Below are 13,818 nucleotides of genomic sequence, written 5' to 3' on the forward strand. Positions count from 1 at the left end.
TTAAAGGAGAGCTGTATGTGACCTGTTGAAGAAATGGTAGAGAATTGTGTGGGGTCTTCTTACAAGAGGGACAGAAGAGAGTAACATGCATGGTAGGCTGTGTGTCTGCCTTGAAGATCACGGTGTCCCATGAATACTGCTTTGATTAATTATACTTCTTTCTGTGTTTTTGCTTTGTTTGCTTTCCAAATCTAGTCCAGACTAGCTTTATTACAGTACTGAGCATTCCAGGTAAAGAATGACTTTTTTGGTTTTTTTTTTTTAATGGTGGAACCAATTCTGGACAACAAAGAGGGAGGGGAAAACCATTGGAGAATCAAAGTGACTGGATGCCAAGGGAGATACAGGCCATGGGAGAAAGAAGAAGAAGAGAAAGGTTTCATCGCAAGTCTAAGCTTGGTTTACTTACATAGCGCCAGCTCCCTCAGGAATTGAGAGGACCTGACCCCCATTGCCTGCAATTCCCTGTGCTCTCTAGACTTTTAGTTCTAGGTCTTAGAACTCAAGGGGTCTTAGAACTCAAGGTCAATTGGGAGTTTGGGAAGTTATCGGCTTAAACAGTGGCTACATAATAGCTTAAAAAATAACAAAATGACAGTTAATGCTTGCAAACACAACAGATTCTAAATCCTATAATAAGAAAAAAATCTTTTTTTTTTTTTGGTTATCCTAACAGTCCTGTGCAATTAAGTTCTCTATTCTTATTTTTACTCTTAGTGGGCGAACTGAGCCCTGCACGATTAAGTTCATTAAAGCCCTTTTGATGCCTTGTGACAGAGCTTGGCCCTGAACCCCAGGCATTAAGAAGCAAGAAGCTATGGCATTGTTTGTCCTTCGGCCATCTTTCTATCTGTGAGGACTAGCCTGCTGGACAGGACTGCATCCTGGTCCCAGTCCATGCATTTCGTATTTCATAGGAAAATTGCTTGTTGGATTCTGGAAAAAAAATTAGAACCTTTGGAAAGCTTTAAAACAAAACTGATCGCTAAACTGAGAGCTGTCTGTATTTACATAATTTATAGTGTTCATTCCCTTATTAAATTAGATACTTCAGATCGTGGTATAAAGTGATGTATGTACACCATTAAAGTAAAGATTAGACCTGTAACCTCTCTGAAGTCTATCTAGACTGTTCCTTTGACATTCACTCTTTAGTATTTATGCAGAAACATGACCCTGGCTACACTTCTGACTTGGCAAGAAAGCTGAACTTCGCCTTTAAGAGAAAAGAGAAAACACGGGCAGAATTGGGAATAGCGCATCCTTAAGACTTTTGTTTTGTTTTGTTTGTTTTGTTTTTGGTATCCACAGGCTAGATGGTGACAACGTTTGAGGTCAGGTTGAACTCAGGATGAAGTTGCAGTTAGCTTAAGACAAAATTAAAATGCTCTTTTGAGCACCAAGGTTTACAATCGGGTTATTCTTATTTTTTTTTCCTTCTTCTACAGACGAGGCGCTGCTTGCTTTAAAAGTTTTTTGCATTCTGTGACTATACCTTAATGTAAAATCGTATACATCTCTTTAGTTCTCTCATAAGATAGGTAAATTAAGGTATGTCACTTAAAAAGAAATACTGTTGGAGGAGAAACCCCAAGCCACGACACATCAGTGGCATTTGTACAGAGTGAAAGAACTTATTTTCAGCAAATATGTAACAGATACCCTCCGCTTCAACCAGGAGCTCCCTGGCCTGGATCTTCTGGTTGGGTTGTTGGTCAGTGGCAGTTCTGAGCAGAATTGTTTGGGTACTAGTTTTTCTAATCTGACCAACAGATTTTTTTTTTTAATACCACAGAAGTGTTTTGCTTTTCGTATCTTCCTGATGGTTCCAAAATTTGCTGCTAATGAATACTTAGAATGCCAGTTGTGATTGCCTTGGGGCTTCTGGGTGTTCAAGGGAGTTGGTCCCTTGCTTTTGCAGGGGTGCAAAGGCCTTCTGTCCCAGAGCCATCCCCTCAGCCGTCTCTTTCTGCAGTCTCCCCGAGCTGTTGTTTTGGTATCATAATCATGTAAAGCTCACATCAGAAGATCCGTAAAGGCACAGGGCAGCAGTGTGCAATACATGCTGCCTTGTGGCTGCGTGTGTTTAGATCGAAGAAGAGTCAAAAGTCATTGTGTATCTGTTTAAGGAAATCTATGTAATATCGCAGCTGAAAGTTGAGAGATACCTTGCTGAACTGGGATGTGCCACAAACATAAAAATGTAATTCGAATAACTATACTAGCCAACATCACCTTCAACCAAACAATGAGTTATTTCTATATAGCATGGAATGATTGGCGGTGGGGTACCTTGTACACTCTGCCATTTGAGAAATATAAACATTTTGTAAAAGCTTAAATCATTAAAAAGTATTTATTATGCTCTAATCATATGTAAACCTTTGTGTTTCATTTGTTCCAATATGGACATGGCCAGACACATAAAGACATTAAACTTCCCAGTGGCTTTCAGTTGACTTGGAAGATGGTCTATGCATTTAGATAGTCATGCTACAGGGAAGGAAGTGCTATAGAGAGAACCAAGCATAAAAGGCCTCATCTTTGAAGCAATTGTTACCTGCTAGAAGATCAAAGAAAACATGGTGCAATGGATAACATTTGATCTAGCCCTCAAAGGACACTTAGTAGTTTAGATGCTTCGGGACTCAGAGTACAGCTGACAGGATCAGAAAGAAGTCCAGGCAGACGAGATAGACCTGAAAGCAGGAAGGTGAGAAACTTGGCCGGGGTCCAGGGGAAAAAGAACTCAGTTGCATTTGTGGGATGTATGAGGGCAATACAGAAATACAATGGGACACTCAGGGGACCTTTGCAGTCGTGGTATGTAGTATCTTTGGGCTGTGTGCTGATGTAATTCTCGCTCAGTTTTTGGAGAAGTCTTTCGTGGCTTGTGTTGGATCTGCTCCACGGCCAGTGGAAAGCTGCTCTGGTGAAGGAGATGGGAGGCGATGAAGGTGAGGAACTGAAAGGGAAGAGATAGCGGAGTGTAGCTTCGAGAGTGCTTGAGTCTGCTTGTGAGGGCTTGACACTGAATGTGATGTTGTAGCCTTGTTTTAAACAACACAGACAGCCGAGAGCGAATCGAATGGATGGATGGGGTGGGGAGAAGATGATGTCTAAAGCTCTATTTTATATGACACAGGCTAAGGACCACCTCCTTTCTTGTAGTCTTCAACTGCTATGCTAGTTTTAGTTTCCGTTCCTCAGCTATCTACATTGCAGCAATCTCTCTCTAGACCTTACAATGTTAGATTATAATGTGAACATAGAAAACCTTGAAGATTAGTGCGATCATTCTGTGTTCTCAGAGGTTTGAGGCTTCATTACAGTTCCCACCATCCTGTCTTTAAAACATGAGACAGAGTGAGGATAAAGATAATTCACAGTAGGATTTGTGTTCCTTTTCAAATAAAACCCTAAATGCCTAAATCTTGATAGACAGTGATTTTTTTTTTAATATGGTCTCTATGAATCGGTATTTGCCCTGTTACAAGTTCAATCTGATAAAATTGAGAAGTACTTTTAAAGTCCTTTAAAAGCAATAATTATAAACTCATTGCATGTTAGTGTAAACAACACTTCAATGAAAATTAACATTTAGGAACAAATACACAGATGATGGCATATCCATTTTAGTCATAGACGACGAGGCTTGATTCTCACATCTGCTTCAGTCATTAATCTATTGTTATATAGAGTTTGGATTGGAGCATGTGGAGAAAATCCAGACTCATATAGACGTGCAGTTCCAGAAGGGAGGCATCTTTTAATAGCCCTTTTTGGATAACTGTTGGTTGTTTTCTCTGGTACTCATCTGAAATCCATCAAGTGGTAGACTCCTGAACAGCCAGTTGCAGTATGGATTCAAATTATCAAAGTTCAGTTCCTTTATGTCTGCCCTGACTGTCTTGTATTGGGGCTTTATGTATTTGTTTATTTTTAATCTATGCAAGGCTTTTTAGCCTCATGTACCAACTATTTTGAAGATTTTGATCCATCAAGCTCTTTGGCTTTTCCAGATATCGACACAATGCATTATAAATATGTATCTGTTGATGTCACCATCTTCCTCAGTGAGAAGCTATTGAGTGCACGGTAGCAGATACAACTTTCCCAAAACTCTGGCTTTTGCTAGAAAATAAATTTTGTCCCTGACAATGAATACTGTGGCTTATTTTCCACGAAGCAGCATAAATCATAGTCTTAATCCATTAAAATTCCAGGTAAAAAGGGGAAGGAAAAAAACAGGTGGTTTAACTTAAAACTCCAACAGTTGCACAACTTATCCTTGAAACAGTTGTCTGCGCGTCAGTACATCACAAGAATTCTTGCTGCTTGCTACCATTTAATTCATATGGAATGTTTCAATAAAAAAGATGCCTTTGGGTTAATTTAACAAGACTGATAATTTTTACTTCCTGATTCAGATATTCTTATATTAAAATGACTGCCTCCCTTCTCTCTGAAAATGTATGGCAATCAGTGGTGCATGCTTATGGGCCTGCTCCCTCAGCCTACGTTCATGTCACCTGCCTGCCATGTTAGTTACATCAACTCTACAGACAATGAAAATGTCAACCCTGGAAACAGTCTGCTGTCCCCAGTCCCGCTATAGCGTAGTTTGGGCTTCCGGTCCTCCGGAATGGGCATGCTCAAAGTCTGGATTTCGAGACCTGCTGCTTAGTGTTGACAAGCGTATTGGCCATCTCTTGTCCCGGGGATGTGGAGGTTATGAAAACCAAGACTTGCTTTTCACTTTCATGTATTTATAGTTTTGGTCTTGTCTGCTACTGAGCCAACCATTGGTCAGATGGCCTGAATTGATACCTGTACTGTTCTTTGCATAGCTTAAGTAGGTCCTATTGGTGTTTGCCTACAACCCCACTTATCAAACTGCTAGCACCTTAGATTCTCTGCCTGTTTTGTTTTGTTTTGTTTTTCCTCTTACTGCTGGCTCTTTCATCGCCAAGCTCCTCGGGCAACCTGATAGCACTGGGAAGGAAACCTCTGCCCCCCTCAGTGGTGTTCAGCCAGCAGACTGGTGGATGTGTAGGGAAGACCGACTCCTTCACCACTGTGTCTGTTCTGTGCTGGCTCTGAGATCTCCAGCAGTATCACCCCAGTGCTGCCTGGCTGGTGGCCTTCCCTCTGGGTTATATCTCGCCCTGATACACTTACCCCATTCTGGCTCTAGTGTCTCGTGTATTATTTTATTCCTCAGACTTTTTTATGTGCTGGAGAATCCAAGAAAGAAAGCAGAAGCAGTTTGTTTGCATGGCTCCTTTGAGTTCTAACCTTTGCTTTGGTTTGGTTAGGTTAACTGTTCCCACCTAACATTTTCCTCTGATGGATATATGTAATAATTTGCAATTGGTAAATTATAAGATGCGATGTTTGGGTAGATAATAATTCATCCTCTTCAGGCTATGTAGTTAGCTATCTATTTAGGGCCTGGTAAGGTTTGTTGAATCTTCAAGGCTTAGGAATGCTGGAGGTTTGACAGGTTGAGCCTGGCTTGGGTTTGCGTAGGTGGAACTGTCTGAAAGAATTACTCACAGGCACTGAACAGGAGACAGGAACCTTTAACCTAGACAGGACCATCCCAGATCATGCTCCTGAGAGATGCACAGTTCTTCAGTTATTGTCACTCTGCCTGGCCAACAGAGCCACATATGTGTTATTAGCTTGTGACTGTTGATTTCATGTAACACGTCCATTGTCACTGTGATTCAACAGGCCCTTCCCTGTTTTCTTCCAGCTTATGTTCTTTGTTTGAGGATACGGATTCTCTGTGCCTGTTAGTCTGTGGGGTCATTTCTTAAACATGCATGCTCATTCACATTGCACATTCTATTCATTCCAACATCCCTGGAGCTACTCTAACTCTCTGGGAGACAGTCCCCATGTAGTCATGAGGAAAACAACATCTTCTTTGCAGTCAGAAAAAAATTGACCTTAAGTCTGTTATCTGTTTGACCTAAGTAGGGTTACTATTGCTGTGTTGAAACACCAGGATCAAAGCAACTTTCAGAAGGAAGGGTTTCAGCGCATGTCAGAGGAAGTCACGACAGGAGCTCAGCATAGGGCAGTATCCTGAAGGCATAAGCTGATACAGAAGTCATGGAGGGATGCTGCTTACTGGCTTGCTCCTCTGGGATTTGCACAAACTGCTTTCTTGTAGAACCTAGGACCAGCAGCTTAGGGATGGCACCATCGAAAGGGGCTGGGCCACCCTCCAACAATTACTAGTTAAGGAAATGCTCTACAGGTTTGCCTACAGCCTGACCTTATAGACAGATTTTCTCATTCGAAGTTCCCTCCTCTCAGATGACGACAGCTTGTGCCAAGTTGACATAAAACTAGCCAGCACCCCGTTAGCTGAACTTGGAGCAGAATTCTTATGTTCTGGCTCAGTTATTGAACCCATTCAGTGAAGACAGTAAAGGCGGAATGGGCAAAGGAAGGCTCGGTGTGATGGAATAGGTTATGTGCCCTGTAAGTGTGCTAGCGAAGATGAAAACCAATCACCTGCCAGTCTTCTGTGGCTGCTGAACTCTCGTTGTGTTTCTGGGACTGTCTTCTTCTTCGGCGTGGTAGTCCTCTATGGTCAGGGTGGTGAGGGGAGGTTTCTCCTTCAATACCACATGTTTGCTTTTTCAGAATAAACTGCCAGGTCATTTTTCCTGTAGCTTTTCCATTATCTGCAGTTATGTGGTTTCCTTTTTTTCCTCCTTTTCTTTAGATTCTTTGTTTGGAGTACTTAACTGTAAGTGTTAGCATATTTATACTTTCTGTCACTTACTTAGAGCGTCACTTACTTTGCTATTATATGTAGTTAGGAAGTCTCTATAAAACTTTGAATATAGATGTATATATGTGTGTGTGTGTGTATATATATATATATATATATGTATATATATATATATAAAATCAAGAAAAGTTACTACTCAAAAAAGGACTGAGTTGGCACAGGCTTGTAATCCCAGTTATTTAGGAAGCTGAGGCAGGAGGCTAACAATTTCAAGGCTAGTCTGGTTAAGTAGAATGAGTTCAAGACCGCCCTGGGTAACTTAAAAAAAAACTTTGTGGAAAAACCTCAAGGTCTGGGAGTGGCTTAGTGGATAGATCGCATGTCTGTCATGTATGAGGCTCGGTTCCCAGTAACCCTTCTCCCCCAAAAGTTAAGAGTGATGTTGGAGCGATGAGAAAGTGGTACAGGTTTGAAGCCCCTCTCTGCCCACCCTTCTCTTGTCCTTTGAACCATTTCTTCCTGCGCTGGAAGCTTTACCTTTTAAAATACTGCTTCTGAGCCTATTGGTGCTCAAAGACTTTCAACTTTTCATTAAGATTTAAGTCCCATTTGCAACTCAGGTTCCGCAGAAAATGCTAGTTAATGGGTCTCCGATCTCATCCCTTCGGAATTTTGAGGGGTCGATATTCTTCCTCTTTTTGAATTTACTAGGCCTTTGGTAAGAGGATGGAGAAAAGGAGATAATCAGACTCTCTGTCCTTACCGCTGTCCCGGGTGAATAGTACAGCACCAGTCCTCTTCCACCATGGCCTCAAGGGGAGCCATCTTTGATATGGGTTGACCACAGCTCCTGCTGTAGCAGCAAGGCCCTTCACATTCCCACTAAGAGCTGTAAGTGGATCTCTGTGCCCGTGCCTGGTTCCCTACTGTTCTGGCCACTGCTCACATCAGTCATAGGATGGGCAAGATCTACGGTGGCACTGCCCGTACAGTAGTCCCTAGCCGTGTGTTTGGCATTTTAACGTGAAATCGTCCCATTTTCCATCTACTGACATCTCAAGTGTACTTTAGCAGCCGCTCATTGCTAGTGGCTCCCGTAGGGCAAGGAAAGGCCAAAGGCCGACTTCACCACCTCAGGCTCAGAAATGTCATTGGGATAGTGCTGAGCCACAGATTAGCTTTGCCGTTATCCACTCCTGAAGTACTTTCACACCCATCTTTCAGAAAACACCGCTTAGGGAATGTATACCCTTTAACTTAATCTGAGGGCACTTCACATCTCTTTGCTTGCCCATTACAGAGCAGTCTTCTAACACTGGCTTGAGTAAGTCATTTCCTTTGCACACCTAATCTAGAGTCCTTAGGAAATAGTTGGCTGATTGTGTTCCTCACTAGTGTGACAGTGGATCCTGTTTTGGATGCCCCAGCATGAACCCACGTCTCCTTTAAGGCTCATGGAAGACTAATAAGGCTCAAAGCCTCACCATACTTATTACCAAAGGAATCTGGAAGCTCGATGGTGACGCGGCGGTTCTCTTTTTTTTGGGAAGAAGAAGAATCTTCTTAGATGCTCCACTTCTTGGATGCTCCAGTATTCCGTTAGATCCTGGTCAATCGTACGGGACACAAGCTCAATGCTGTAAAAGAGGCAAGGCAAATACTTGGGTGCCTTCTTTTTCTAAAAACAAAAAAAACCTCTGATGTTATATTGGGTCTTCTATCAGCAGTATTTAAAAGAGAGACTGTATGTGTGGTTTTTGTTAGTTTGTTTTTTGTCTTAACAGACTGCTGTATCCCCACGACCTGATGATCAAATTGCTGACTAGTTAGAAAATATTAACATTCAAAGTATGCCACGGATATGACTTTGACCATGAGGCATGTTTCATCGCTCTCGCTTTCCTCTGTTCTTTTTAAGGTTTCTTGAATGTGGTTTTCCTGCTAGCCATTAGAATGAACTTTTGGATTCCTCTGGGTTCCTTACAACTTACATATTGCCCCCCACCCTGTTTCTCTCTCTCTCTCTCTCTCTCTGTCTCTCTCTCTCTCTCTGTCTCTCTCTCTCTGTTTGTCCCTCCACCCCCTCTCTCGCTGTGTGTGTGTGTATTCCTGCTAGCTAGTTTTAAGTCAACTAGACATATGCTTGAGTCATTTTGGAAGAGAGCTCCTCCTGATCCTCAGATTGACCTGTGGTAGTTTTTTAACCGACGGAGATGAGAGGGCCCAACTAACTGTAAACAGTGTCACCCCAGGGCAGGGGGCCCTGGATGCTCTAAGACAGCTAGCCCAGCAAGCCATTATAAGCAAACCAATTTCCTCTGCCCATTCGTGCCTCTAGGTTCCTATCCACCTTCCCACATGACTTCCCTCAGTGAAGGACTGCGGGTATAGAACTGTGAGCTGAAATAAACTCTTTCTTCTCCAAGTTGCTTTTGGTCATGGGGTTTGATCGCAATAGAAGCTGTAAGACAGTGGTGTATGTATGTGACTGTGTTCTGTGGGTACAGCCAGCTATGTATCACAGTGGAAGCCAGAGGACAATCGCAGATGTTAGTGGCCCCTTCCATCTTGTGTGAAATAGGATCTCTTGTTCACCACCATATGACACAAGTTAGCCTGGGTTCTTCTAGGGATTTTCCTGTCTCTGCCTCCTCTCTCTCTAGGAACATGTTTGGCCTTACATGGGTTCTGGGGATCTGTCCTAGTGCTTGGCACTGCATGTGCTTTGCCCCCTGAGCCTCTCCCCAGTCTGTTCTTACAATCTCATAAGTCAGTGTCGGGCCTTCAGTGGTCAGGGCAGTTAGCCACAGCCTTCTTCACAGCTCTTCTGTTAACACTTCCTCTTGGGTTTGGATCTAAGTGTACACACTATATACCATGTTTGAATTTGGCACCCAGCAATTTTATGTAATAATTGTAATTTAAGGGCTGTAAAACATGCAGTTTTTAGTCTGTGGAGTCAGCGTGGCTTCAGCTCTGTGAGCTGGCATGGCCTTCCCAATTTGTCCCCATCCTCAAAGCACCTGGTAGCTTGGTGGATGACACAGCCATTTCTCATTTTAATTTGGTGCCCCAGCTGTTGTCTACCCTACCACCCATCTTCTCTGTACTGGTTTCCTTGGCCCTAGTCTGGGCTAGGCTGCTGCTAACTAAAGCCATTGGCTTTTGGATAAATTGCAGTTTAGGATTCCAAACTTGATGTCTGTGAAGAAATTCAGGCATTCCCAAGGTTCCATGGAGGTTTTGTTGTAAGAGAGCAAAAATCTTTTCACTCTTTAACAATAAAATATTTATATCTTCTATCATTCAAAGAACACTTGGAAAAAGCACAGTATTTTCCTTTGCTTTTAATTTTTTTCCCCCATTCATCAGTACTGTTGATTGAGGTCTTGTCATTTTGTCTCACCATTTTGAAGCCTTACATATTTCTGAATATGGCAAGTAAAAGTATAGTTTCTCTTTGGCAGAGATGACTGAGCTGGATTGCCATTGTGTCCCTGAGTTTCCAGTGGATGAATTTCTTAAATATGTGTCCAGTGTTTTCTTCTTTATAATTGGTGCCCTGGCCACCATGCAGTATGGGGGTATATTTCTTCCTTCTAATATGAGTTTCTGTTTGTTTCTTTTTTTTTTTTTTTGTTTTCCAAGACAAGGATTCTTTGTATAACAACCTTGGCTGTCCTGGAACTTTCTTCATTGACCAGGATGGCTTTTAACTCACAGAGGTCTACTTGCCTCTGTCTCTGGAGTGCTGCTATTAAAGGTGTGCATCACCACACCCAACTCTATCTGATAGATTTATAGGCCTTATACTCAATGTTACTTCTATAAGGCTTTATATTTTGAATTAAGATGAATAATAGCTTTCTAAATATATCTCTTTACACCTTCTTATTATCTTGTATGGACTAGATACTTTAAAAGGATTGATTGGGTCAGTTGGTTGGGGAATGCTTTACAAGTAGTGCCATTTGGGGTGCATATGCATGTGTCTGTGCATGTGCCTGTTAGGTTCTGTTTGTTCCAGCCCCTCCCTGTTCCAGCCACTGTGACTTATGTGGCAATATAGTTTTTTCTTTAGCTCATCACTTCTGGCCAGTAATCACTCTGCCTCAATCACTTTTAGACTTAATGGACTTTTGAAGGTATAGTCTTGGACATAATACTTTTGTGTATTGGTTTCTCTCTCTATTAGTGTGTTGAAAATGATAGTAACTATCTGTGGAGCTATAGAGATGGCTTAGAGGTCAAGAAGATTGTGTTGCCCTTATAGAGAATCCAGATTCTGTTCCTAGCAGCCACCTGGTGGCTGAAAACCTTCTCAATTCCAATTCCAGGAGAAGTGATGGCCCTCCCTGGCCTCTGCCGGCACTGTACCCACATGATGCACAGAGAATACACTCATACACATAAAGTCAAAACAAATACATCTTTATCTTAAAAAGTCATCAGGTTGCCTTTGAGTGAATTAGGCCATCACCAGGCATGGAAGAAGTAGTTATTGGTGAGTTGCATCCACTGGTTTTCTACGGTTCCAAAATCAATGAAAGCATTCTGTGCGATTCTCATCGGCTTCGTGGAATCGACAGTAGAACAAACACTTGCATTGTTACATGAAAATTGTGTATCTCACATTTTTATGTTAGTAAAATTCGTAGTAAATTTTGGTACATACACACACGGTCCTTTGTCATTTTTAAATAGTCATCACTGGATGAGTCGGCTGTCACTTCTGTCCCACAGACTTATGGATGGGTTTCTAGCATATGGATAGTGTCTGGATTTAGCTTGTAACAGATGCTGTCAGTATCATACACAGCTCTCCTTTCCTGGGCCAGTGCATCCGTCTCCCAGCTGCTGTGCTATTGGCTGCTAATGACTCACACCTGTACCCTTCTCCAGAGGACCACTCTTGGCTCACAGAAACTGCCCCAGCCAGATATGTTGGGAAATCTGGTCCCAGCCCCCTCCAAGTACCTAGGGGTGGCTCGCAGCCAGTAACTATACAGAGATATCCTGGCCTCGGGACTGGATGTCTTACGTGATTCGGTCCAGACTCTTAAGAGCTCCATGGAGGATCAAGCTGGGGGTGAGATCTCTGACGTCAGATCTTCACCATGATTCTGCCCCCAACTAGTTTACTGCTCTCACTTCTGACTTCTCTTGACAGCATTCTTTCTATAATGATGCGTGCAGGCAGCGCTTTTGCCGGCTCTGTTTCTATGGCACATCACCTTAGGTGTGGCTAACCTCAGTAGTTCTCTTGTTCTATTGGTTCTCCAATTACTGAAGCAATCGATTTCACGTGTCAAATAATCCAGGGTTGCAATTTCTTTGCTCTTTTATCTTGTTTTGTTTCCTTGGTTCCATCCTTTCTAATTCAACGCTGTTCTCATTCCTTCTGTTTGCTTATTTAAGGTCATTTTTCACCTCCCCTAATGCTTTTATGTATCTGGGCTCTTCAGTGTACTGTAATGGTGAGTGATCTTACATTTTAGGATCTGAAAATTAGCTTCAGAACCTAAGTCAGTTAAGCATGCAGCCCTTAGTTACTGGAAGAATTGTACGGTCTATTCTCAACCCTCAGCATGCTGCCGGGAATACAGTAAATACTCAATAAGTGTTTGCTGCCTTGTCACACGTATTAATTTTTAATTTATTTGACTTGCTCTCAAGGGGACACTTCAGTGGTGGTATTTTAATAAGGTGTTATCAGAACCTCTGGGTTTCCTGTTTCTCACTGAGAATAGGAGCTGCCTAGTTTTATCCAGTGGTGTGTTGGCTTGCTAAGGAGAACAGGCCTGATGCACTTCTGCCAGTGGGGCACTCCCACCATGGCTCATTTTGAGCTGCTAATATGACATCACTGAACATGGAGTTGGGAGCAAGTAGACACGAATGGCCTTTGCAAGCCAGCATAGCCTAACTCTGGTCCCAAATTTGAGCTGTCTGGCTCCCTTACATTTATCACATTATGTCACACATGGGAGCCAAATGTTCAATATGTGACTAAAAAACAGAGTTATTAACTGATTGGAATTGTCTCAAGTGGTACAGATTAGTAAATGACTTCTCTAATTCTTGTTATATAACCAACTACATCCCTCTTGTTTACCACAGATGCACACACACGCACACACACACACACACACACACACACTGGCCCTTCCTGGGCAAATTCAATTCAGAATTGAATTATTAAAACAATTCAATCAGAAATACCAAGAGCCATTAGACGGTTCTTCCTGACTTTCCCCCTAAGCACCATGTCTCACCGACGCCATGAGTGTGTGCATCGTCTTTGCTTTGCCTCATGAGTAGTGAACCCAAGTGGATTTATACAGGTACACGGAAGGCCAAGATTTTAGTGGTTCACAAATTTCAGTATTTAGTCATAAAAAGTTATTATGCTAATAACTCTGTTCATGGAGTTAAACAAGGCCGCTCAGCGCTGTCCAGTGTCTGTTGCTACAACAAAGCACAGACTGGGAAATTTCTAATGAAAAGAAATTTACTGTAGGTCTGGAGGCAGGAATGTCCCAGGTTAAAGCCCTGTGTCTGGTGAGGGTCACCGTGCATCTGAATGTGGCAGCTGACATCACTGCTCAGAGACACTGAGCAGGACAGTGTGGTCGTCTGTTTCTCCTTTCATAAAGTCATATCCCATCATGGCGCCCCTACCTTGTGTCACTAACCCTGACTATCTCCGTACGTCCCAGCTCCAAACGCCATCAACATAAACTCAAAAGATTAAGTTTCTGTCATGTGAACACTTGGTGAATATTCCGAGCGTTGCCTTATCCTGTTATGAGTTACCACCAAGCGTGTAGCAGTGGTATACCATGGTGGTGAATATCTGGGTCTCATTGCTGTCTGAGATGGGATGCCACTGAGTTTGGGAAGAGTGTAGTTCATTTGGGATTGATAAACAAAGTCTAACACATTCTTTTGACTTTAATAATTTAAAAGAGTTTTCCTGGTCATTTTCCCCCTGTTTTGCTATAAAGCATGAAGATCAGTGTAAACATGTGTGCTATGCTTCCTGGCTGCAGTCTATGGACTAC

The 13,818-nt window shown here is 42.4% G+C and overlaps 1 protein-coding gene across 3 annotated transcripts in view; it reads left to right on the plus strand.

The window, feature by feature from the left end:
- Nucleotides 1–13,818, plus strand: part of Arl15 (ADP ribosylation factor like GTPase 15) — a 361,821-nt gene that overhangs the window by 160,711 nt on the left and 187,292 nt on the right. The window lies entirely within an intron of this gene.

Source organism: Mus caroli, chromosome 13 (genome assembly GCF_900094665.2).
Source record: "Mus caroli chromosome 13, CAROLI_EIJ_v1.1, whole genome shotgun sequence".
Classification (NCBI taxonomy): domain Eukaryota; kingdom Metazoa; phylum Chordata; class Mammalia; order Rodentia; family Muridae; genus Mus; species Mus caroli.